General features: G+C 47.1%; 1 long non-coding RNA gene across 1 annotated transcript; it reads right to left on the bottom strand.

The window, feature by feature from the left end:
* Positions 1–5,828: 5,828 nt before the first annotated feature.
* LOC109552392 (uncharacterized) lies at positions 5,829–16,988 on the bottom strand. The gene is made up of 2 exons (XR_002179195.3): positions 16,930–16,988; positions 5,829–7,404 (listed from the first exon to the last, which is right to left on the bottom strand). It is a non-coding gene; the product is annotated as an uncharacterized lncRNA (long non-coding RNA).
* Between the last annotated feature and the right edge of the window lie 356 nt (positions 16,989–17,344).

Here is a 17,344-nt window from a genome sequence, read left to right as displayed (position 1 = left end):
CAAAGTGGTCCATTATGGAGCTGGCTGTGGCGCCACAGGAATTCAAAGGACGGTTCAGCCATGCTGCATGTTTCCAGGAGACCACACGAAACCACGGCACTGTGGAACGGTCTGTCGGGGAGAAGAGTTAGGAATCTCTCGGTTGCTTCCTCCTGTTGTGGGTCTCTCTCTGGTCAAACTTCACCCTGTGGGGCATTAACTCTCTTGTACTTACGGGTTGTGTAGCTGGGCCCTCTGGGCAGCTGTGGGGCCAACTTCAGTGGGTCCAGGTCAGGGTGGACATGGGTCCGGGGGCTGTTTCAGCTCCTCCCATCACAGGGGACATAATGAAGGTCATGCCCAAACCCAGGGCTCACTCCGCGGTGGCTGAGGCAGGCTGCTCTGTTAGGAGGTGGGTGACAGCCTCGGTAGAGCCTCTCCACTGAGCAGGGCCAGGAAAAGAGCTTGGTGGGAGGCCAGGGGGCTCGAGCACATTTGCTTTCCATTTCCTTTAATACTAAGTCCAGGTTCCTTAGCATGGCATCCAAGACCCTCCACGGGGAGGCCTTAGCCGAGTTTTCCAAGCTAGCCCACTGCACCTCCATTCACACCCCCGTTCAGGGCCACCATCAGCCCATGAAGCACCTACATATGAATGAGAAAAAGGTACCTCTCTGGGTGGTCACAGGCCTATGTCTCTGGCTTTGGCTGGCAGAACGACGCTTGAGTGTAAATTAGAAAAGTAAAACACTCTTTTCCTGGTCACAGCTCACCCCAAAATGTACAGCTGGATTTTAATGTGCCCTTTAGCCACCATGCATGGAGGCTTGGCCAATCACATTAAACCCCAGATGAGGAAACAGACCTACAGAGGCAGAGACCCTTGCCCAGAGTCACAGAGACCCAGACACAGGGCTCAGTTTCCGACCTGAATTCAGCTGCTGCCTCCTACTTCACCCCAAGGCCCAGTGGGCAGCTTTGAGATTACTCCTCCCCCAGCCCACTTAGAAATAATTCTTTTGTGGAATTTCCCAGGGGTGTCTGGCATTGATCCCATGTCTGGCCTGTTCTAGAGCCCACAGCTATGAGAAAAGGGCTGTACCCCAGCTTTCTCTCTCCCCACCCCACCCCATGACCTCCAGAGAATCAGCCCCTGGGGCCTGTGCTAATGACCTCATGGAGGGCTTCCTGTTTTTATATTCTTTCCTCCTCTGCTTGTTTTTTCTACTTTGTTGTTCTTTGATCATTTTTAGTTCTCCTCCCCTAGCCCATCCTGCAAAAATGAAACTTTATTTTCTGTGATTATTTTAAATCCATGTTTAGCCAAGGAGATGTTATACTTCTCTTTTTTCCATTTGGGGAATTGGAGTCGAGGGTACTTTCTCCCCACTCTGTTTCTCCCTCCTCATTCCCCATGGTTTATTTCCCAAATGATAGTCTCCAGGTTCCACAGCTCAGGAGAAGCAAATTCAAAAGCTCTGTCTGCAAGTACCATGTGAATTCAGGATTCTGTCTCTAATAGAGATCTCCCCTCTATTGGACGCTATAGTAGGCAGAAGGGACGAGATCTGCCAGCTCCCCCACTGTGATATTCGCAGCTCCAGGAAACAAAAGACAGAACCCCTGCTTCAAAACCGCGCGGACTCTCCATTTCTTCCAAGATCAAGTACAAATTCCTTAGCATGCATCAGAGAGCCTCCAAAGGGTGGGTGGTCCAGGGTAGCTTTCCACCCTAGTTCACTGTTACTCCATCTGCTTTTCCCTCCCTCCACCCTATTTCCTCTATCCCAGCCACGCTAATCTTCTTATCTTTCCTGGAAACACTGTGCTCCTTCCTACCTCCCTACTTTCACACTTGCTGTTCCTCTGCCTGGAATTCTGTTCCCTTTCTTCCTTGGGAACTCTTACTCACCCTTCAAAGCCTAACTCAAATGTCACTTTCTCAAGGCTGCCTTAACCAAGTCCTCCAAGCTGAATTTGTTACCCCTTCCTCTGTGTTCCTTTGGCTCTTTTTTCCTAAGAGTAAATAAAAATGTATTATAAGAGTAAATATAAATTTCCATAACTTCATTTATATGCTCTCTTTGGTGGTATTTGATTCATTTGACCATATCCTTTTTTTATTGTTCTAGTTTCCTCCTCTCCTTCATTGAATTAGTCCTGTGTATTTATTTGCTTATAAGTCTCTGAGATAAACGTTTCCCTTTCTACTATTCTGTGTGTGCACATGAATGTGTGTGTGTGTGTGTGTGTGTGTGTCTGTATGAACGTTTTGCTAATTATAGTGTTGAAATATGATTTATGCCAAAGGGCCTGTGGGGCAAGGCCCCTGTGGGAAGGTGTGAACTGCAAAGGTTGGCCACTCACAACGTTGATCTCTCACAGGAGGTTGTGGCCCATTTAACGGGAAGCCAGAACCTGGGGCAGGTGGGAAAAGAAACGCTTGTGTCTTCAGGGCAGTGCTTATCAAAATAGTGCTTGTGAATCAACCATCTCAGAATCACCGGGGAATAGAGGTCGGGAGATGGGACTTGTTAAATATTGGGACTCTGGGGCCCAAATTCAAGCTTTTTGAATCCAACTCTCTAGGGGTAGTTCCCAGGAATCTGCATTTTAATAAACTACCGGGAGGTTGTTTTGCACCAGTTTTTGAGAACCACTGACCCGGGTGCTTTGGGAGCTGGAGTTCATGCCACTGAAACTGTGCTTGTCAAGGTCGCTAGTTGTCACACCTCCTGAATGTCCGATCTACTGGCTGCTTTCAGGCCTCTTCATATGCTCCCTGCTGGCTTGGGACTCAGGGAAGCATTGCCTCTTTTTTGAAACTCTTCACTCCCTCACGCTCTGTGATGCCCCCCCGTTCCTGGTTCATATCCTACCTCCTTAATCATTTTTTCCCATACTCCCCACCAGGCTCCTCTTTCTCCAAATGCCCCCTCACTCTTGGGGCCTCTCCCAGGTCCTGACCTCAGCCCTGTGCTTGACATTCCACACCACACCTATGGCTTCCACCACTGCTTGTGGACGCGGATGGTGTCTAAGTTCATGTTTCCAGCACAGACGCTCTCCTTGGCCTCTGTCCTGTACACACACCTCCCTACGGGAGCTTCCACTGGGATGGTCCCAGGCCTCCTAAATTGTGCATTTCTAAAACTTTTCTGTGTATCTTCCTCCTATATTTCCTATCTTTGTGGACACTGAACTGGTCACCTGAGGGTCATCCTACCCCTGACACTTACTAGCTGTGTCACCTTGCACAAGTTACTTATTTTTCTGTGCCTCCTCACCTGAAATACGGACATCATGACAGATCCTGTCTTTCTGGATTGTGAGTATTAAGTGAATTTGTGCATAGAAAGGGCTTACAATAGTACCTGGCATGGTTCATGTGCTCAATAAACACTGGCTATTAATAATAATAATGATGACACTAATAATGCTTAGTAGTTAACCATCATTTTTATTACCCTGGTCTCCTCACTACCTGCCCACTAGGCAGTCACCTGCCATTTTCTCTCTTTAACACCCTCTTCCTCTGATATCTGCCCCATCTTCCCTATCACCTCTGCTCAGTCTTGGTCAGAGTATCTTCATGTCTTCCCTGGACTTGTCTAAGACTGGTCTCCCACCTGGATTCCTGTCTCCTTTCTCACCTTTGTGACTCCTTGAAGGGCCCACGCCTTGTTCCTCTTTGTGTCTCCCAGCACCTGAGTGTATATTAAGTATTTACAGAATGAATCGGTGAAACGATGGTTGGATGGTTGGATGGATGGATGGATGGATGGATGGTTGGATGGACAGACAAAATCAATGCATTACATAGAAATCTTTGAAGGGGCAAGATGCCTTATAAATCAAGGTGGCGATGGGTAGTTAGGAACTTGGGAAAACAAACTCTAATTAAGGTTGAATCCCCAGAAGGTGCTTCTGAATAGAAAAGGAGCGATGGCTTCGTCAGTTATATTAACTTGTCTGGGGAAGCATGTCTCTCAGAAGGAATGGGATCTGCAGAGATGTTGCAAGAGGAATCAATGTCTACAAGTGGCCAGTGTGCCCCCAGTTATTCTCAAGGGAGACAGGCACTGGACCTGAGGGTCTGAGGTTGTCCTACTGCTGCGGAGAGGGCACTGTTGTCAGAAAGAGGTGTTTTATCCGCCTTTCCTGACTCATGTGAAATATTCGCTCTGAACCTTCCCATTTCCTTTCCTCTCATTCCATCCTCTTCGTGGCACTGAGTCTTTTTTACTTTTTTTTTTTTTTTTTTTTTGGCAGTACGCGGGCCTCTCACCGCTGTGGCCTCTTCCGTTGCGGAGCACAGGCTCCAGACGCGCAGGCTCAGCGGCCATGGCTCACGGGCCCAGCCGCTCCGCGGCATGTGGGATCTTCCCGGACCAGGGCACGAACCCATGTCCCCTGCATCGGCAGGCGGACTCTCAACCACTGCGCCACCAGGGAAGCCCGGACTGAGCCTTTTTGATGACTAATTTAGTCTGGGGAGCAGATAAGCTTTGTTGAACCCTTGGAATGTCCTCACATTTTATTTTGCTGTCAGTATCCCATGAATGTGGTTCTTGTAGATCTCTTCCCAAGAGCCCACTCAGCTCCAGATGCACTAGCAGGACTGTGTTTCTGGGCCTATGAAGCTGATGAAGAGATCTGTGGCCATAATAAAGCCACTTGTGACTGCCCCCGGGAAACCTGGGTCACCAGCTGGAGTCCCACGTTGTGGCTTTCCTTAGTCACAGAACTGTGTTCGCTGGTGATGTCAATAATATCTGGTTGAGTTCATCACTGTTCCAGGGAGATGTTACCTAATTCATTGGAAAATCCCCTTTCCAATTAGCCCACTTAACATTTAACTTTGGTTATTCTGCTTTCGTTATTCATTGATCTCTGATTGATAATATAGAATAAGGATGGCAAATCTAACCAGATGTGTTGCCACTATTCCCGCCCATGTTCTCTGCCCACGTTACTGGAATCTTGGCTTTCTTTTCCGTTAGGCTGTCCTCAAATTCTTCTCAACACAGCCTTCCAGGAAAACACTACGAATCAATAAAGTTAATAGATGAGATGTAACCTATTTATCATTCCTAATCTAAAGGTGTCTATATATATTTTTTACAAAGAAGTAGTATCTCAATTATCTGTTACTGTATAACATGCCAACACTAAAATTCAGTGGCTTAAAACTACAGTTATATTTTCTTATGATTCTATGGGTCAACAACTGGGGCTGAGCTCACCTGGGCAAGCATTCTGCTGACTTTGGCTGCAGACATCTGGTGGCTTGATAGGGAATGGAGGGCCTAAAACGGCCTCGCTCACATGAATGGCAGTTGGAGCTGGCTGGTGACTGGCCATGCGTCTCCAGCAGCCTGGCACAGGCTACTTCATATGGTGTGCACGTTCTGATGTGTTTTTCAAGCCCCTGTTTGTATCACGTTTGCTAAGGTCCTGTTGGTGCCAAAGCAAATCATGTGGCCAAGCCTAGAGTCAATGTAGAAGAACCTACACAAGGACATGGATTCAGAGAGGCATGATTCATTGGGGGCCATTTCTGTAACCATATACGCCAGACTGGTTGGTACTTCATTGATCAGAAACTTACTGAGTGCCAGATACTGTGCTTGGCACAGAGTATAAAATGACAAAGAAATTGAGAAGCACTTTGAAGACTGGAAAGGCTCTGAGTAGGTGCGAAGAGGGAAGAGTTCAAACTGCTATTTGAATCATGGTGGATGAAATAGTCTCTGCACCTGCGTGCGTGTACATGTTAGAAGGATAAGGAGTGTTGAATTGTTTAGATAATTTCTTCTATTCCCCATTTCGTGTGGTTTTGTGCAGCCTTGGTTCAATGAGTAACTTTATTGTTGTCCATTATGATATGTCCCTTAAAGATTTTCTTCAGACTCTAAAACATTCAAAACAATCACATAAGTGTGTTCTTCATGACCACAAAGAGCTACTTGAGACTTTGTTTTCCCCCTAGAAACCTGGCCAAGTCCTAGACTGGGGCCCATGCTTGCTAACTCTGATATCTCCTCCCTCCCCACATTCCTGCCACCCACAGCTGCTCCGGTCCAGAGGGAAAGTTCAGAGGCCAAATACTTATGGTCCAAACAGCTCTCCAGCAGTGATGGCAAAGAGACAACTCCACTTATGAAAACAAACAATCATTCCCTCCTTTTATATAGCTCTTGAGCCTTCTTTCCAATGCATGTTCACATCCTTTCTCTCATTAGATCATCCCCAAGACCCTTTGAGGTGGGCAGGGCAGATAACAGATGGGGAAACTGAGTCCCAGAGAGGGGAAGTGACTTTCTCAGTGAGTGACAAGGCTGAAAGTATAGCTCCAGCTTCCCAATTCTAGATCTTGGCGTGTCCAGTACTCACACAGCCACGAACTGAGCTGCCTGCTCCTTCCGGGTCTCAGAAGTCTGCTTTCAAACCCTGCTGGGGTTTTCTACTCCACATCTTACAGTTCCGCTAATAGCCATTTTCAACTTGCTTTACTTTGTATTCCCATGGAAAGAATGAGGGGAAATATCAAACATTTCCCTGTGTGCCAGCTTCTAACTCTTTTGTTGCCAGAAGATAGCGGATTCTCTTTGAAGTTCCAATTTCCGGGCCATAAATGATCCAGCCAGCATCCTCCTGATGGATAAACAGAGGCCTGGAGCCAATCGCCCTGTGAGTACCCACCCTACCTCCTCAAAGCAAAATGTGATACAGGAGAAAATTTTAAATGAACATCAAGAGGAGGCTTGGAGAGGATAAGCCACCACCTAAGAGGAGAAAATTTGAGGAAGTCAAGTGTACAGGTGATAGGAGACAACTTGCCTCCAAGCTGTGAGCAGGCTTCGGGTGCCATGCAGCCCTGCTTTACAACCCCTCCTTCCCCCTCAGCTCATCTTCCTTGAGACAGCTGGTTTTCTGTATCTCCATCGTGGAGCACAGGAACCCTTCGGAAAGCTGGAACCGGAACAAACATGCTGGTTTTCATAGAGAAGGTCGGGGAGGGTGAGAAATGGTGATGCCACTGCTCCCCACGTTCCTTCCTCAGGGCAGACATGGTGATCTTTCTGGTTGAGAATGGGAGGGGCTTAGAGCTCTTTTCAGTATAACCCTTGATTAGGCTGCCATGTTGGATGAAATCTCCCTGCCAACTCTGTAGTCCCCGGTGACCCAAAGGCATTGCAGAAAGGAGGAAGAAGTGGGGAAGTATCCAAGTATGCGTGAGGCGGACATTCCTCGCTCCTAGGGGCCCCCGTGTGCTAGGTTTTAAGTACAGGGGGCGTGGTCAACTAGAAACGAGAGCTTGTTGCTATAGGAGAGGTGACTGAAGGACTTCGACACCGGCATCAGAACATCAAAGTTTGCCTTGGAGTCTTTCCATGGCATTAGTGCAGGATCAATACTCATCTATAAGATTCAGAAAACACAAAAGATTGTCAGAAGTCACAAAAGGAATGCTCTAAACCATGTTACTAAACACATTTTATCAAATGAGGGAGGAAAACAGCGGAGCAGCTAAAGCAGAAAGGGACACTAGAACTCATCTGGTCTGGTGCCCCTGGTTAATTGATGAAGAAACAGGACCAGAGTAGGAAAGCAACTTCTTCAAAGCCACACAGCACTGGCAGAGCTGGAGCCCAGTCTGCTCACTCCCAGGCTAACCCTCTGTCGACTCACTGCATGCCCTCTCCTTTCTTCTACACCACCCCCGCCCCGCCCCTGTATTCCTCTATTGCCTGACCCAGCACCCCTTCCCTACCCAGCCACCTCCCTCCTCAGTGGGGAAGGTCATTGGTTTACAGATTTAGTCACTAGGTGGCTCAGTTTAAATTGTACTAGGAGGGTGGGGTGGGGGGTGGTGGATGGGAGGAATCTTACCCTGCTTTCTAACAAATACGAAAATTTGTTTTTCTGTTCTGAGGCCTTTGAATTGTCCTCCAAATACCTTCAGGGCAGAGACGTTAAGTGAGAAGTATCCACTGTGTAATAGGCAAGGAAATTCCTATAAAACTTCAAAAAACATTTATATCCCAATTCATCCTGCCGGTGGCCAGCAGGAGAGAAAGAAGGGATGGAGATGCAGCATCCAGGGAGGTAAATACTGACAGGTCTGATACATGTAGTACACATCCCAAGAGCACCCCAGACCTGGGTCTCTAGGAGATGAGTAACTCCCATAGATGACTCTGAATTCAGAGCCTTTGCTTTTACAAGAAGTTGTACTGCATTTGTATCCCCCATTTGCACAGCTGGCCCCCATCCTCTGACACCAACTCTCAGAGGAATCTGGCGAGTCCCTTCCTCGTCTTGCACAGGGCAAACAGCCGGTAGACCTGGGCTCTGGTCCTGGGTTGTCTGTTCTGCCACCCCACCACCTTTTATTCTTTCTGTAGTACTTTTGGCCAGTCTCTGGGTTTCATTTTCCTAACATATGGAAATCAAGAAGCTGCAAGCAATTTGACTTCTGGGAATGGATTACAAAAAAGCATTAAGAATTTATGCAAATATTTAGCTGCATGAATGTTCTTTACAACACTGTTATTAACAGAGAAAAAGTTGGAATAACCTAAGTGTTTAGCAGCGGGGGACTGGTTAAATAAACTTAGTACTTCAGGTAATAGAAATGTATGCAGGCATTAAAATGATGTTGAGAAATGTATCTACAACCACAGAAAATGTTAGGTAAAAGACGGGGGAAAAAAATCACAAAAACAGTATAGACAGGATGAACCCATTTTTGCTTTAAAAAGATACATTTGTGTGTGTGTATATAATTATATTATACATAATACATATAGTACCTTATATATTATATATAGTACAATATATATTTCTTATATATAATAACATATATACAGATATATATTTCCTGAGGAGGGTATTCTAATTATCAAACATGGTGTAAAATGCTATACAAATTGTAAAAAGAAATCTTTATTTATCTAGGGGGATACTTTACTTATCTAACATGGTGTTATTGGTGATCGTTCAAAGTAGGTGAGATTATGGGTATTCTACCATTTCTTCTTTTCACTTGTCTCTATTTTCTAACTTTTCTCTAATGAGCAGTGGTGCTTTTGAAAAAGAAAGCAATAAAAAAATGGTATTTTGACAAACAAGGGGGCTTGACTATGATTACTGAAGTTCAATCATGCTCAAGAATTCTGTAAAGAAGACCCACTCCATATAGAACAGTGGTGGGACGGGGAGAGGGCAGAATGCCACACCCTGGCTCAGTGCTGAGGAAGCCACTGCCTCCTTGACTCTGGCCTGTGTGCTCCACATAGATATCCTCTCTGCCCAGCTCATGCTTCATCCTGGAGTTACTCATCCCTAGTTTTCCGGCCTTATTTTTTTATTTTTTTTGGGGGTGGGGGCGGTAAGCGGGCCTCTCACTGTTGCGGCCTCTTCCGTTGCGGAGCACAGGCTCCAGACGCGCAGGCTCAGCGGCCATGGCTCACGGGCCCAGCCGCTTCGCGACATGTGGCATCTTCCGGGACCGGGGCACGAACCCGTATCCCCTGCATCGGCAGGCGGACTCTCAACCACTGCGCCACCAGGGAAGCCCCACCGGACTTATTTTGACTTACTCTTCAGATTTCATTTAAAAGGAATCTCTGTTCAACCACAGCAGCCACAGGAAGAATCCCACTAAACCTTCGTTGTAACTAAGTTCCAGCAGACAGATAACTTAAATAAGCTACACTGGGCTCAGAGGAAGCCCCCAAATCCCCAACTGCTGGAGCAGTTGTTACTGGTGGGCCTGATCAGCAGGTGGGCAAACTCCATTTTAAACACACACACACACACACACACACACACACATACACACACACTCGCCCTCTACATCCACAAAACCCAGGCATCAGTTGACGCCATGCGCCCTCCTCTGCTTGAATTCCCAGGGTGGACTGGTCACCAGGGCTGGCTCCTGACATGCCCCTGTCTCTACTCCAGTAGTTGAAAGGAAGCCCCTGTGGTACCAGGGACCCTTGTAGCCTTGGATCCAAAGTGACAGAGAGCTGTGGGTACACTATTCCATCTCACAGGGCGCTCTGACATTTTCCCTGCATTCGTCTCGCCTGAATGCTGACTTTCCTTTCTGTTTATCTTTTCCCTCAGGCCCACCCAAGGGGAGCTCTCCTATCCCTCTTCGCGTGCTTTGAGAAATGTGCATGGGTTCAACATTCACTTGGCTGGCCCCTTGGGAATGCCTTGATGTGCTGTCGTTTTTCTTTTATGTTTAAGGTCCCCTGGGGTCCTCTTGGCTGTTGTGGGCTGGTTACACTTGGCTCAAGCCTGGACTCCACTGTGTGTGACCAGAGGCAGTGTAGCAGGGTAGGGCTGGTGGGAAATGGGGGTGGGGGCCTTTCCAGATCTTTAAAGATAACGTAATAACATCACGCTTACGACGAGGACAGAAATATGTTAGAGGAAGCAAGATTGTGAGCCAGATGGAGAAAAGCAGCTCCTGCTACCCTGCCCACCAGTGGTGGAAGCTCTGCTGTCCCCAACCCTGCCATTAGGCGGGCCCCTGCCAGCTTAGCTCTTGACCAGCCCCCCAACCCCCCGCCTGTGACAACAAAGCTCTTCCTGGGATTTCTTAAGAGTCCTGCGGCTTATTTCCCGGGATTCCTCTGCCCCCTGCACCTTTCTTGCAGTGTGTCTCTGTTTAACCCCATAACAACTCAGAGGCTCACCTCAGCCTCCGCTGGTTTCCTAACAGCATCTCTGCACCATCTCCCATGCCTGACCCCCCGGACAGGTGCTCCAGCCCCTCTCCCCGACAGCACACACTCTCTTGCTGACATTTAGGGTCTCCACTCCCTGCTCCCGGCTTTCTTCACTCTATCCCTGGAACAGGCAAAATTTCCCTTTCTTGTCACCAGGTCCTCTTCCTTTAGTTCTCATTCAACTGTGAACCATTTGTCAGGCAGATTGCTCCTCCTCCAGCATCCCTTCAAAGGTGAAGATTTGGGGTTTCCCTGGTGGCGCAGTGGTTGCGAGTCCGCCTGCCGAAGCAGGGGACGCGGGTTCGTGCCCCGGTCCAGGAAGATCCCACATGCCGCGGGGTGGCTGGGCCCACGAGCCAAGGCCGCTGAGCCTGCGCATCCGGAGCCTGTGCTCCACAACAGGAGAGGCCACAACAGTGAGAGGCCCGCGTACCGAAAAAAAAAAAAAGGTGAAGATTTGTCTCACCCTTCCCATCCCCCTCCCCCATCCCCTCAATCCGAGGCCCCCAGGGAGCACTTGGTACAGGCTTCTCCTTTATACGTAGCACTTTCAATCATAACTAGTTCTCTCTCCTCTGGCTGAGCAGTGAGCTTGGTAAGGGCAAGTACTGGGTCTTTCACATACGTTTCCAGCTCTGCTTATTACCTATTTCTTTAACATGTGTTTGAACAGGTATTGAATGAAGTTGGGCTGGTGACACTGGAGACAAGACTGAGTAATGCCTAATTGTAGGCTGGGTTGTCCATTTTGTGCCTGCCTACCAAGAGGAAAGCCAGAAAAGTGCCTCCTCGGACAGAAGAGAACTGGTCTCAGGTAAGCGGGGTATGGGTGTGGTAGGGCAAGGGAATGCCGTACCATATGTCTCTTCTCAAGCGGGAGAAGCCGACGTGAGCATTCCCCAGGGGCCTGCTTGATGAGACCCACCCTATCTTACCCTTTATCATCATTTATCAAGCATCAGCTATATGCCAGGTCCCATCTCGAGGACAAATGGGGAAACTGAGGCACAAATCATGCCACTTGTCCAAGGTCCCCCAGCTAGTTAGTGGAAGAGCTGGAAGACAAATGTGCTTCCCACTGCAGAGCCAGATGTTTGTGATGAAGGGCAGAACTCCTGATTGTTTCCTGGGTTTTGTCCAGCCTGGAATCTGCTGGGAGTCTGACCTCCCAGCAGGTGGAGTCTGCCTGTCTTTAGAGCAGCAGAGGGAAGGGGCAGAGCACACCCCTACATCTCTAATGGAGTCACCTGTCCAGCTGGCAACTGGCCTCGGCTGACTCTTGCTGGTGGTGCATGGGCTGGGCATTCATGTGGACTGGTGAGTCCACCTCCAGTTCTCAGAATAAACAAGCGGCACTGGTTGGCCAAGAAGTTTGGAAGTGCCGTTTCCATTCAACAGCACAACCCGGATTTAAGTTTCTGAGACTTGCTAAGCAGCCACCCCCTTGGGTCTTCATACTTCCTCCTGTGTCCTTCCTGCCACCTGTAGTCTAAATTTAGAGACAAGCACAGTAGAGCACCTTCTGGCCTGGGTCACTTTGGCAGGCCATTGAGCTGCTGATGAGCTGTACTCCACCATTTCATCAGGGCCACCGTGGAGGTGGGGAATTGGTGTAGGAGCCCCATGAGAATCATCCTGGGAGGGTCTCCTGCACCATGGGCTGTCTTAAATTATTTTTCTTTGATTATATAAATAATATATAACTTGGAAAATGCAGAAAAATATTAAGAAGAAAATAAATAACAATCGTATTCCCTTCATTAGGAGGTTTCATTGTTAATATTTTGTCATTTTGTTTCTTTATATTTGAATCATATTTTTATTCTGATAATAATAAAAGCTTATTGATAAAAAAAATAGATGAATATGAGCCAGAAAGAATCCCAGCCTCCAGAAATACCACTGCTAACATTTTGATTTTTTTTTGGATATTTTTTATTCATTTTTTTGGTTTACAGAGTTAAAATCATAGCATACAATCAATTTTGTCTCCCACTCTCTCCACTTATCACTTTGGAAAATAAGCAGTCTCCAAGTTTTTATTTCAAACTCTTTAAGACCATTTGTCAACACAATATTTCATCGCTTCAATAATCTACGACTTAACCATCCCCCTCTTCTGAGGTTGCTTCTAATATTTTACAATTATAAATTATACAACTTGATGATGAACATCTTTATGCCTGAATGTTTAATGACATTTATTATAGAATTACTTCCTTAAGATTGCTATCTTAGGATTATAAGATAAAGGGCTATGAATATTTTCAAGCCTGTGATCCTTCATGCAGAAAAGTTTTCCAAAAGACCTAGGTCAATTTATGTGATCTCCTTCCAGAGTGCAGGGGAGTGAACAAGCAGCTGTGATGTGAGTGAAACCAAGTTCAAGGAAAGAAAGAAAGAAATCGGGCTCCCTGGCAAATTTTAACCTAAAGGAAAAAGTCAGAAAGGGAGAGTGTGAAGTGCTACCTCTTGCAAAGAGAACAACTTTCACAAAAGGATTACTGTAAGAATGAGAGCCTTTCGGGACTTTTTGCAGATGCGTTGGGAAAGTCATCTGCTTTTCCTCTGCTCACCATTTTGGGTGACTCCCTTGTCCACTTCTCCTAGGACAGAGGCCTGAGCAGTGGGACCAGCCAGCTCCCCTGCGGACAGATGGCTCTTCCTACCACAGTCACCATCCAAAAGGCAGAAACATGCCAACAGGAAGAGACCTGAAAGATCCTTTGGTCCAACCCCTCATTATGTCAGATCAAAGCCTAGAAAAATGATGTGACTTGTGCCCAAGAAGTGATTCACAGCTAGTTTGTTGGAAAATCTTGGACTAATACCCATTTCTCCATCCACTTTTGATGACAAATAAAAGCCATTGTACTTCAGTACAATCCTGTATACATAATTCCTTGTACACGTTTCCCTCATTAACTTTTGAGGATGTGTACAGTTGTCTACAGTGCTTAGAAGATGCACTTAAAAAATAATCGGAAACAAGTAAGTTTTAAAGTCTGATTGATTGGTATACATTGCTAAGGTGAATGGTTTCTCGTGCCTTTGCTAATTTTCTGGATGTTCTTTAAGTTAAGTAACGTGAGGTCTACATCCACCTATGCTCCAGTTCATCTCTGTACTTTCTGCTCTTGAAGTATCATGACCTGTCATGGAGAGAACTTTAGCATGTAGGTATGAGTCTTGTGGCCTTTCTTCTTTTATATACATTGGGACATGTGAAATGTGTTGAACCTCAGATATGCCCTTGCTGTTAAAAACTTAATCATTATTCAAGGATCAATTCAAATCTCATCTCTTTCAGGAAAAAAAACAAACAAACATCCTTTGACCCACCTAGGCTAATATGTTCATTTTCTTTTCTAAATTTTGGCTGTCTATGCCAGTGGTTTGAACAACCCTATTTGGGTATGATAATTTCTCTTTTTTAACTTCAACAAAATGTTCTCATAACCCACATGACAATAATTGTTCTTTTAGAACCTATTATAAAAATTCATGATGACTAAAGGATAGCATAGAATCCCAGGCTTTTAAGTAGCTATATATTTCGCCAATCATAACATATATTTGAACAGCAAATATATGCACCTTCTGAGATGTGTCTGAGTCATCTTATATGGATTTTTTTTTTTTTTTTTTTTTATTGCAGTACGCGGGCCTCTCACTGTTGTGGCCTCTCCTGTTGCGGAGCACAGGCTCCGGACGCGCAGGCTCAGTGTCCATGGCTCACAGGCCTAGCCGCTCTGCGGCATGTGGGATCTTCCCGGACCGGGGCACGAACCCGTGTCCCCTGCATCAACAGGCGGACTCTCAACCACTGCGCCACCAGGGAAGCCCATCTTATATGGATTTTTGATGCTCAATTCAACCCATAAATTACAAGGGATTCAAGGTACAAAGTTTGGGAATCACTGGCCTACTGCATTTAATTACAATGAATCACAGGCCAAGGGATATTGCTTGCATTGTCATGTAACTCTTCAGGTTGGACTGTATCCTTCATTTAGACTGAATCTTTCTTGAGGACAAGAGCTTCCTCTTTCATGCCTTTGTACATCCACAGTGCTAATGAACCAATCAGTTAAGGATCATTCATTGAGCACTAACGGTGAACAGGACACTGAACTTGACTCTGTGGGAGATACAAAGCATAAGATCCAGTTCCTACCCTTGAGCTCTCACAGTCTAGTTATAGAGACATGACAAATGTCTCTATAAATGGATTAATGAATTAATGAAATAAGGCTGTGAGAGCAAGGCTTGAGATACATAAAGTAACAATTTAACTGGTAAATTCTATGGGTTATAGGATGAATTATGAAATGAGTTGAACGGATGCTAAATGCTATGACTACAGAAAAGAAGGAAAGTGTGCCAGTGAGCAGGAAAGCATTGTAGAGGAGAGCTTTGAGTGTGAACCTGAAAGATGATTTGGACTTGCCGGCTTTCCTCAGCCCTGGAAGGTGCTCAGAGCATAATTTAATGAATGAATGGGCACAAAAAGCATTTTGGGCCATTTGTTCCTAGATAGATACAAGTGAAACCCTTATTCTTTTAAAGAATAATATTCACTCTGCAACACACAGTAGTCAACTTCTTGAAGGGAGCAGTGGATGAAGAGGAGGGGGGCTTTCCTATTTCCTTCCAGGAGCCTCTGAATCCCATAGTCTCATAGAATGTTGTTGCTGGGGTCCAGAAATCATTTTGTTCAACCTTTCATAGTGGAGAGTATTGAGGCTCCCATGGTGAAGTGACTTGCCCAGGATCATACAACCAGTTAGTAGCAGAGCCGGGACTTGGCATGTGGGAGCTGGACTTCAAGGCTAGTGTACTTTCCACTCTGTCCTGTTACCCCTGGAATTCCCTCCCTTTTACTGAACTTGCCAAAACAACTTGTATAAAATAAGTTTCCCTGAGGCTAACCCTTCCTACCACCTTCTTATTCTAATCACAATGCTAGACAGGCCTTCCTTTTCTTGCTATCCAAACATGCCCTACTTAAAAACTAGAAGCAACTCCTGGACCCCCGCCAATGCTTCAAAGAGACTGTGTATTGGCACCCACTATGCCAAAACCATCTTATAAAAGACAAACTATTAACTACAAAATCCAAACCATTGCTTTGTGGATTGTGGGGAATCTCATGAGTGTCAGTGGGAGATGGGGCTGGTTCTGGAGGGCCCCTCTCCAGTGCCATTAGGGTTCACCCACAATAGACAGCTGCCTTCTCTAGGATACCACAAACCAATTAGGTTGGGACCCTTCCAGGAAGCTGTCACCATCGGGTGAATATTCAGACAGTCTGGGTGATCTGAAAAGACAGTGGGTGGGCACTGGGATACACAGACATGACTTTTGGCCAAGGATGCCCCAGGCTCAGGAACCTGGAAAGCAAATGCCCTTAAGAAATTACCTTCAGGGGCAGAGTCAAGATGGCAAACTAGGCGGACACGAAATTCGCGTCTCTGCACAACTAGGGCACCTACCATGCACTGTTGGGGGACCATGGACACCTAAGGGGACGAGAGGAACCCCCAGCAATCGGGTAGGACATGGGGCATGGGGGAAAGTGAAGGGGGAGGAGAAGTGGAGGTGGAACAGGACTGGCGCCCCTGAGGGGAGGCTGGGGGAGGGGAAGGGATGCCACGCCCACAGGAGGAAGGGGGGAACCATTGGGAGGGCAGAGGATCAAAAGGGAGCATGGCCACCATTTCCCCTGCCCACCTGGGCCCCCAGAGCGCCTGCTGAGATCCCAGGCCTGATCCTCTGCCCACTGAGGCCCCCCGCTCCAGCCGCCTGGATCCTGAGGGAGTGAGAGGGAGGGAAGGGGGAGCAAAAGTAAATGCCAGACTTACGGGACCGGCACCCCTAAGGGGCAGCTGGGGGAGGGGAGGAATTCCAACATCCAGCAGGACACACCCACGGATAGGGGTCCAGTGGCTTCGTGGGAGACCCTGGGGGAGGTGGGCAGAGGAACGGAAGGGAACGCAGCCAGCGCTTTCCCTGTCCACTTAGGTCCCAACAGGCTCCCGGACCTAATCCTCTGCCCTCAGAGCCTCCCTCCTGCCATGCAGACCCCAAGCCCAGCCCCTACACCCCCACCCAGGGCCCCACCTCTACACTCGAAGACCCCCTCCGTCCAACTGCACTGGCCTGAACCCCACCCACACACCCTCACCCAGAGCCCTACCGCCAAACTCCGGAACTCCACACTCTGGAAGCCCCCCTTTGGATGTGCTGCCTCTCCCCTTCGGTGCAGGTCCTAAGCAGAGGCCCCGCCCCACACTTAAACATCACCCCACCACACCCCTCCACCCCAGCCCTGCCTAGGTCCCGCCCCACCCTAAACCCCACCCCTGCCTAAGTTCCACCGCCACCGCCCCACCCCCGCCTAAACTCCGCCCACCATAGCCCCAGCACTTTGTGTTTTTTTTTCTTTTAGGTTGGGGTTCTGTTTTACCTTGTTGTTGATACATTTATATTTTTATTTTTTCTAATAAATCTTTTATTTTTCTAATTTTATTTTATTCTTTACACTTTGTTCTTGTTCTGCTCCTTTTGGTTTGCTCCCCCTCCTTTATTTTTCTCTTTATTCTGTTGTGGTT

This window comes from Tursiops truncatus, chromosome 2 (assembly GCF_011762595.2).
Source record: "Tursiops truncatus isolate mTurTru1 chromosome 2, mTurTru1.mat.Y, whole genome shotgun sequence".
NCBI classification, from domain to species: Eukaryota; Metazoa; Chordata; class Mammalia; order Artiodactyla; family Delphinidae; genus Tursiops; species Tursiops truncatus.
This window is presented reverse-complemented; position numbering and strand designations above follow the sequence as displayed.